The sequence below is a fragment of the Sipha flava genome, unplaced genomic scaffold, assembly GCF_003268045.1.
Source record: "Sipha flava isolate LNK unplaced genomic scaffold, YSA_version1 238_pilon_pilon, whole genome shotgun sequence".
Taxonomy (NCBI): domain Eukaryota; kingdom Metazoa; phylum Arthropoda; class Insecta; order Hemiptera; family Aphididae; genus Sipha; species Sipha flava.
The window spans coordinates 388,893-399,183 of NW_020272880.1; the positions used below are offsets into that span (position 1 = coordinate 388,893).

Sequence of the window (10,291 nt, forward strand, 5' to 3'; positions counted from 1 at the left end):
TGTGAGTGTGTGTGTGTGTGTGTGTGTGGGTGTGTGTGTGTGTGTGTGTGGGTGTACGCGCGCGTACGCATGTATTCGTATATACACATAGGATTAGATAGAAAAGACACACCACGTGTGCATATTCAAATCCATCGAAATCAAAATGATGAGACAGAGAGAGAGAGAACAAGAAAGATACGACCCGATGTTCCGCTTTCGAGTATATAATAATAATAATAATAATAATAATAATAATAATAATGTGTATACGATAACCAAATCTAAGCAGATCATTCATGTTAGGTAACGTTATTTAATTGTCGTCTGTACAAGTATCGAAGACCAAGAGACATTTTTCAGGCGGACGATTCCAGATGTATATGTAACGTATATCAAAGCAACATGTGGTGTATACGTACACCAATGTCGATTTGTTGTCTGTGATTTTGTTATTATTTCCTGTGATCGATATACAACGCGTAATGTGTAATTAAAAACGCACCACAAGGCAATGTCGTCGAACAATAAACAACAAAATCTTAATTATTCTTACGCGCGCGCGCGTGTGTATATATATATATTCAGTGGCGTAGATATAATTCTTTTTTTTGAGGCGAGGGGGTGTTTAAGAGTTGATTTATAATATTCTTAGTATATCTTAACACGAGATCCTATACAATAATATTACATATGTAAAATGGTGTTATCATTATGTCCCGTATTTAATGAAAATTATTCTGTTACTCGATTTTTAATATATACCTAATCGTAGTGCAATGAAAATATAATTTTTCTATAATACGTAAACTATGATAAATAATAATTTAATATCGTTAAAAAAAAAAATTCTGGGAGGAGGGTGGAAACCTCATACACCCCCACCCCGTAACTACGCCGCTGTATGTACACATGTATGTACAAACGCTCGTATATATTATTTATACGAAACGTTCATTGCTTGCATTTTACTCGTGCACGTGTCGCTAATGAAGTCGTTGATTCAAACGATCCAGGTCAAAGAGATATGACACTATCTATACGTAGAGTAGTATGCTTATGGCTTGCCTTTAGCCCGTGTGGTTCGCGGAATAAACAAATAGACATCTTGTCGAAACGCGTAGCTCTGGCGTTAGCGCACAAAGATGTAATTTAATTAAGCGATGGGATTCGGCCGAATTAAATTACCTGTTCGAATTACAAATTCCGTGCACGTTGTTCTTAAAATACGTACGTACATACTCGTATACATAGTGTTAGACATTTGACGATTCTGAAATTTAGCGAGACAACAAATTGTAGCGAGATTATAAAATAATCAAACTACGATTGATATCTAATTGAAATGTGACGCGTGTTCAAAAAAAAATATATATATACGACTGTGCCGAATAACAAACGAAACGTTTTATTCGAACGATCCATGCCGGACCCACGACAATGAGTGTAAACATTATAAACATTACACTAATCGTTTAACAGTTGGTCGAGTGTAATTAAAACTATGCGCTACAACTCAAAATCGCTACCGATTAATAATTGCGTATGATCATCGAAATCATTCATGTGATCAAAATCAGTACTCTCAATAGCTTTGGTGCACGAAAATTAATACTTGGTACGATATGTTATTTATAAATCGTTTAACATACTCGTCAATCAGATAGTAAATTATCTTGTTGATTGATTCATAAAAATATACAAACGTCCGCGAAAAAAAATGTATTAATTATAATATATTTTTTACGACTTATTAAACACTAAGAACTATTATACAACCCAAGTATGTTAAGCCCACTATTATTATATGGGTTGTGTAAATACTTGAACAAAATAATTGATTTATTGTTAGGCCGAATTTTATTTTTTCAATTAATAAATCACATTTTTAATGCACAAAATATACTTTAACACGAGTATACGTTCAACTCCATCACTTTTAACTTATCTTCAACTTTGAAACATTGTAATAAAACATTTGAAAATACAAATAAAATATTTATTGAAATTAATGAATACGAGATTATACTGTTTGGCATTATTTATTTCAAATTAACAATTTAACTTTTATCGGTACTTTTTAAATTTAAAATATATATTTCTAAAAAAAAAAATTAAGTATATGTACACAGTCTTATCAAATTCATACATGTATGCATATTTGTAGTGTTTGAACCAACCGAGTCCATTACAATGATTGGTGCAATATTATTTAAAGCATAAATTTAGAATTGAATTGAATTTGTTCGTATACATAAGAAAAAAAATAAAGAACGGAAACATAACATCTATTGATTTTGTCAACTGTCAAGATTTACTTATTCAAACAATAATATGCAGAATGTAAAAGTACTTCGGTAAAAACGTTGTTCGGTGATTCAAAACTCAAAAATTTTATTGTTTATACTATAGTCTATATAATACAAATGGATGACGCACGTGTCTTTGAGATTTTAACTTCTGTTGATATTTACCAATGGATATACGTGTCGGTAGCTCGGAGAAAAAGACAAATGGAAAATAAAAATTGGGAAATAACAGGTGAAAGGTTTTTTCCCCCCTTTTTATTTTGTCTAAACATTTTTTCTAAAAACGTATTTCCTATCATCGCACGACTCGATTAAATCGTGTACATGTGTGTTCTATGTACACGGCACCTAAAAGCCTTTGGTCCGCAAAGGGTCACACTGATATAATAATATATATTATTATCCCGCTGCATTTACCACCGGCACCTTTGATAATAGTTGTGGCTAACAAGAAATTGTACCCTCAAAAGCTTAGTCATTTTAACGAAAACCCTTTTTGCTTTTCCGTAACCTCAACGATTTATTTATTTATTTTTTTTTTTTTTACAGCTATTTTGAAGTATGTCAAAGCTGTGCTACTGCTTTTACCATTTTATCAATAATAAAAAGAAAAACTGTCCTTTTTCGTTTGTCCGAAATCTGGTGCACACAAGATGATCTGTACATCTCGTTCTTTTACGAACGACGGACAATATTGCAGCTGTCCCTGTTTTTTTTTTTTTAATCTTATTTTTAATATTATCATCATAACTTTTGCATATGCGTACGTATTTGTCATTCAAAAGTTGTCACCGAAGTTTCAGTGTTTTCAAACTCCGTTCGTTGATCATAACAAAAAATCCGATTCTAGTGTTGCGGTTGTTTCGCGTTACGACAATCTAATTCGTTTCTATTGCCACGCGTTGAACTTTTATTGGTTTTTTTTTTTTTTTCAAAAGGCACGGGCAATAATTCATTATAGGATTTATTACGTGGAATAATAATAAACGGAAAGGGAAAAAATTGGCTCTTAATGCATTAGATACGAGATTTCCGAACGTGACGGCAATTCTACCGTCAGACTTAACTGACTGCAGTGCTATCTAATGTATATACACACACATACACTTATAAATATATATAGATTCTGTTCCGGAACAAATAAGTGGGAAAATATAGAGAAGGCAACAATTTCCCCCGTAACGAAAGCTCTGTCGCTCGCCCCGCGTCGTTTCATCCCCGCGCGAAATATTCCAACGCCGAACGACCGAAAGTTCGATTAATCACGCTGGACACGTTTCACCGTGCGGTGTACTGCATTTACTACTCCAGTACCAAAGTTTCGGCAAACGCCAAAATAATAACCGGAAGTCGACCCCGAACAGTTACCTAGAGTTCATTTTTTTTCCCCCGGTCGTCCCGGCGCGCGCGTATCTGATACAGACAAATCCTTAACGGATTACGTCATGTGCCTCGTGGTGTTATTACTTGTATACAAATAAATCGGACATTGAAGAGGGTCCTAGCTGGTCTTATGTTAAGCAGATTGGAAATAATCGTAATGATCCAACTAATTGACTCCGGGTGCGAAAGAAAAATTTAATGCAATCGGAACCCACCCCACGTGATAACCGTTTTTAACCCGTACGGGCATCGGATTTGGTCGAACGGTTCGCGTACCTTAATATTATTCCGTAGCTTGGTTTTTCGACAAATACCGTTCTGCTATTTAAAACATTCACGGTATTTTAATTTTCTATTTACACGGGGTAGAATATAATGTTCTAAGATATCATCAGCAGTCAGCACTTATCTAAAAAATCACCAGTTTAGTTAAACTGATGCGGCATTATACAAAACTATCTTACATTTATCAAACGTAATTAATAATAAATAACTAACAAATTATATTAAAAAATAATTATCAAGTAAAAACATAAAAATAACTTTCGTAATCGAAAACCCAATCATAACCTTTTTTCTTTTTTTTTTTCAATTGAAATTGATTCATTTATGATTATTTAATATTCCCTAATTAACTATTAATTAGTAAAAACGTCTTTGTCTTTGTAAATTAATATTATTATAGATTAAATTCGAATTTAATATTATTAAATAAATTATTATAAAATAATAATTATAAAAATAAAATATCTATATACTGCCATCGTATTACAGTAATAAATTCAAATATGAATTACTATATCGTGTCGATTTTTAAAATAAATATTCTAAATAAGCAATAATAATAATAATAATAATAATGACGGTTAGTCGAAAAGAAGATGAAAAACTTAGACGTTGCGTGCAAACGTAATTGAAAAGTTTCCTGTCTGTAGACATTTTTTTTCTTTCTTTTCGGCTTTTTCGATCCAGTGTTATTGTTTCAACGAATACAAACTTTTAGGTGACTAACGGTTTATAGGTATATAAACATGAACACGCACACATTTATTTTATTTTAATTAATTGACAGCAACGGTGGTCACAAACAATAAAATTAAGAAAGGGAAAGAGCGGAGTAACGTATCTTTTTATATCAATTGTAATACTAACAGGAAATTAACGGTTAAAGTGTTTAACAAACAAAAGCAATTAGAAAAAATTAAAAATCGTTTACTCAAACTGAATTAATAAATTATCTTCCTAATTAAATTATTAACTATTATGTAAATTTAGATAGGTATCTACCTATCTTCAAAAACACTATATTTATTGGATAATACGTTTTCAAGGTTTTTTTTTTTTTAGTACTACAGCCTCATTATTGTATAGTAATGAAATTATTTGTGATGTAATAATTAGCATACTGCCTTAAATATTTTACCCTTTAAAATGTCTAAATTGTACGTAGGTGTAAATATAATTAGAATAATATTGATCCGGATGACAGAATTCGATAACCGTTACATCTTGACGGAACAAATACTATAATTAATTGAGTGGTTAATTTACAAGCTATATAGGTCTTTCGAGTGATTGTTGGACATTTTGACCGATGTCGTATTTACTGGAGACGATAATAATAAAGTGAATAATTGACTTAAACTTGTCCGTTTTGCCAATAAACACAAATTGGTTTTGTCAAGTAACTTAATAAAACGTCCGTGTTTCTAGTTCATGAACATATTACGAGTCCCTTAAAGCGCAAACTCTATCGTTATAGTTTCAATACCCATACAACGACCTACTTGTTGACCTCTTACCAATATGTAAAAAAAAACAAAAATCATGTTCAGTTTGATTTCTTGTGTCATATGAACGAACCGCTTATGGATTATGGTTAGCGTTTCTTCAAGTTGTACGATTATTACTTGTAACTTATGTATTAACTTAAAATTAGAAATATGTAATATTATATGTATATATATACATAAGCTATCGGAATTATGAAAAAAAACTTATATTTTTTTTCTTTGGACCTTTTCTTGTTAAATTAAATTAACTATCATAATATTACGAACTATATTATTCCAAGAAATACCTTTTATGTCTGACGCAGAAAAAAAGAAAGCCCAAAATCTACTCATAAGATCGGTGAACGATGGTATAAAACGATTACGAAAATTGTATTTACTTACTGAAACTCAATTTTAAGGATATTTTTATCAATGAACAAACTGCAGAAAATAAGAAGGGCTGATGGTCATATTGTTTTGATGCTGACATTTTCGGTTTGGATAAAAAATTAAAGACATTACTGTGTACATCAAATTGGAAATTGAAAGTGAATGTTCACATCATTTATTTTCTAATAAAACTAAAAATGTTCAATCTATGAAATATAAATTTTCTATTTGTTTACGTCGTACAAGTAAATATGTGTACACACATTCGTACAATTTATTATCCTAAATTTAATTCGAATCGTATGTATAAAATATTTACTTTCGATCCAGCAAAACATAAACCTATCGTGACTGTATCTGGTAATAATTCATTAGTCTTCCACGGGGAAATAAATATAGTAGGTTGTTACAGCAGACCGTTACAGCTAGTAATGTAACATAAACAACAACAAAAAAGGTTAGCTCGATAATTAGAATTTAACAAATCATTAGTGTATTTTGGTTGATAACTTAACCTTTTATAACTCATTTAACTATATACGCATTAACTTCTAAAGATGCCAAAAATATTTTTATTATAATATCAAACAATTTTGAATTAACATTTTTCTTTATTTATAAATTATTTATTCATTTATTTATTTATTATTATTTTGTTTTTTAAGATAAATAAAAAATGTAAAATAAAACTTTACAAATTTTTGTTTCGTTTCGTTCAAAGCTTATATTTATTTTCTTAGACTTACTTTTCCCGGATGCCTTGGAAATTAAACGCATATTGATTGACATTTAGAAAATTATTTTTTTAAGCTATGGTCATTAAAACGAAAAATTAAGCTCTTATGTTCGATTTTTCATTTAAAGAAACTATAAGACTTTAAGTTTTTGACAGTTTAATTATAAAACCGTACTGATTGTAAATGATATTATTTAAAATTAAAAAATAATACAAATTAAATATCACAATATTCAAACTTACGACACATATTTGACAAACATTTATTGTTAACAGTTTTCAAATACAAAATATATAAAAGACAAAGATCACGTTGAAATATATTTTTTATTTCTATGTATACTATTTTTTATATATTTTCATAACATTTAATTGTGATACCCACTTTCATGGTTTTAAAATTAAACTTCTTTAATTATTCCATTTTTTGATAATTTCAAATACAAACTATAATATATGCATATTATATGCTATTTAAAATGAAGTATTAAGCCCATGATAATACATTTCTAACATAAATAACCAATATCTATTTATTGTTATTATGAAATAAGTTACATATAAGGTGTAAAATATAATTCATTTATTATTTTTAACGTTTTATCTTGAATCTTGGTTAAATACATAATATAACCGTCAAACAATATAAAAGCTACATCTTGTGCAATCAAATAATTTAAGCAATTGCTTCAAAGAGTAAATCCAAGTATAGTATGTATACATATTTATATTTACATTTATATTTATATTTACACACACGCAGATAATATTCATAGGATTATTTAAAGTTTAATGAATAACTTCAGAAAAGAATAAGGACTAACATGAATCCAGGCGGTATGTTTACAACTATTAAGTATTATAGTAAAGTAATATAATGTATGTTCATTTTGTAAATTTAAATTTAAAAAAGCGTATACATTAGAGAGATTAAAGAACAAAATGATTTTTTACAAAATCATAAAATACTTGATGATTGTTATTATTATTATTATTATTAAATTACATTGTGCTGTTTCGTTGTAACTACACATATCATTTATTTAGTAATCACATTATAAGTAAGTAAAAGAGAAACCCATCAAATATTAAATGTAATTACGGCTTGAATTTTATTTTACAGATTATGAGATTACGGTATTATAACACGTGTTCCCTTTGGCATTACGCCTGGACCTTTGTTCGCGTTAAGTTGACTTGTTCCTGGTTTTGCGTGTTTTAGATATTTCAACATAGGGTAAACTTCATCAAAGGCACACAAGTTTGAATCGCACTCAAACAGTTTCTCCAATAAATGGGTTAATCTCTTGGCAGGTTTTACAGATGTATCGAATGTGCCCACCTATTTGACACGAAAAACACAGCTACATAGATGATAACTACGATTAGATACATTCCGCAAACTAAACCATTGACAAATAATATAATTCCGTGTGCGTTTTATCTCGGAACGATGTAGTGTTCGCGGGAAATTACGGTGCACAAACGAAATGTTCAACTAATTAATTATGCTCGCGACGGCAATCGGACAAAACGCTGTGCATTAAAAGATTAAAATAGGTACGGTTAAATGATAAACTATAGCAACTTCTGGTTTCACTGCTGAGTGTTCGTGAGCAAAAACTGTTCCCAATTTCGATACTTGGATTCGCTCGTGATCTATCGTCAAGATATATCTGTACGAAGACGTGTTTGTTAATAACTATCAGACCGCAATATTTTCGCATTATTATTATTACTATTATTTTGCGTGTATTATATTGTTATCTTAAGCAAGTAACATTATTATTATTATTTATATTATAAACTATTAAATCGAACAGTAGAGATTATACAGACATTTCACACTTTTTGAAAACGGATTTTTTGTCAAATCATGCCGTACGGTGTGCGAACCTGTGTGAGCTCAAGGTGCATGTGAATAAAGGTCTCGTTCGGACGGAAAACTTGTTATTATAACATATGAGCACATACGGGTGGACAAAATAATATGAACACCATGCAATATAGCTGCATATTGTTGCATGTTGTTTGTACTGTATCTCCAACATCACTGAAGCATTCGGCGGATATTTTGGTAGAAGAATGGGACGAAATTCCGTTGGAAACTATTCAGGTCCTTTACGAATCTGTTCCGCGAAGGATTGAAAGTGTTGTAAAAGCAAACGGTGGCCCAACACCTTATTAATAAATAAATATATAAATATAAATAAATTAATTGCGTATATTTCAGGTGTTCATATTATTTTGTCCACCCCCTGTATTATTACTAACCGTATATTTTGATATTATTATTATTATTATTATTATTATTATTATTATTATTATTATATTTGTGTACGATCCAAGTTCGTGTACAACGAAATTCACGAATTGCTTTACTTGGGCGTGTTAGCACGCACGCCGTCATGGCATTATTACATCCGTTTGGTCGGCTGGAAAAAAACATTTGGCGACAACGTTACGCAACTACGGTTCAGGGTTCCTCTTACCCGTACCTACCTAGCCGGTACGTATACCATGCTGCTGCGGTCGAGGAAAATTCGAAACGACAAAACCACATCAAATCCCATTTATATACATATATACGTATCACGACGGTGGCGTATATGTGTACCTATACATCATGACGGACCAGAGAGTTTTCGGTTATACGGACGGCAGCGAAGAATTTAATATACAAACCGACCATGGTTCCGTCTTTCTCACTCTCTTTCTTTCTCTCTCTTCCGGTTCGTGTGCCTTTAATACACGTCCCAAAGGCCATTCGCACCTTTGACGCACATCTAACTCGGCATCCACCGCGTCGTCATTACCTCAAAATACCTGTGCGGAAATCTAAAAGCATGTGTGTGTGTGTGTGTACAGGCACGGATTCAAGAGGAGAGTACATCCCACCCAAATACTTCAAAATGGTTTTTTTTCATACACAGCAAAAAACTATTCAATTTTTCTAATATTAATCATTTAAAAATCCTAAACTTTTCATCTACCAATAGAATAATATGAAAGATATACATCATACAGAATCGGTTATAATTTCTTGTAATAATTGTGTTGTATATTGTATCAATCAATAATATTATACAGTGTGTACTGCAATAAAAATGATTAAAACATTATTTCGTTACTACAGACAATCGTTGACTACCGCACGTCACACGTAGTCTCGGTCATTTCCGTGAAAAAAAACAATAGTTCCCGAGTTGAAAAATATAAATTCTGTTCATAAAACATTAAATCATTTAAATCAAAATTACAATCTAATACACATAATTTCTTAACATTTTGGTTACATTACCAATTTCTGTCGCAACAGCAGCAAGAAGTTTTTCCTAACGAAGGCTGCTTAAAACGTAGTTAAGGGCAATAATGAAAAAAAAAAAGATTTACAGGGTTGTCTGTTATATATAATGATGTAAATATTAACAGTGAAAATAACATAAAAAATATAACTAAAAGATTTTCTAAACAAAAAGTTGATTTTGTATTATAAAATAAAATAAACTCTTGTTTTCTAAAACCATAATATTATGTTATTTTATTCCTTTAATTGTTATAAAATTTAACTTTGTTCCTAAAACCACAACTAACCATACACATATCCTATTTTTATATATAATGTATTACGCATCTTTCCCCCACCTTTGAACAATTTCTGGATCCATCCCTGTGTGTGTGTGTGTGTGTGTGTGTGTGTGTGTGTGTGTGTGTGTGTT

At 30.7% G+C, this 10,291-nt stretch overlaps 1 protein-coding gene across 3 annotated transcripts in view; it reads left to right on the forward strand.

Moving 5' to 3' along the window:
• Positions 1–10,291, forward strand: part of LOC112683964 (discoidin domain-containing receptor 2-like) — a 180,427-nt gene that overhangs the window by 138,208 nt on the left and 31,928 nt on the right. The gene's annotated exons all lie outside the window — the stretch shown is intronic.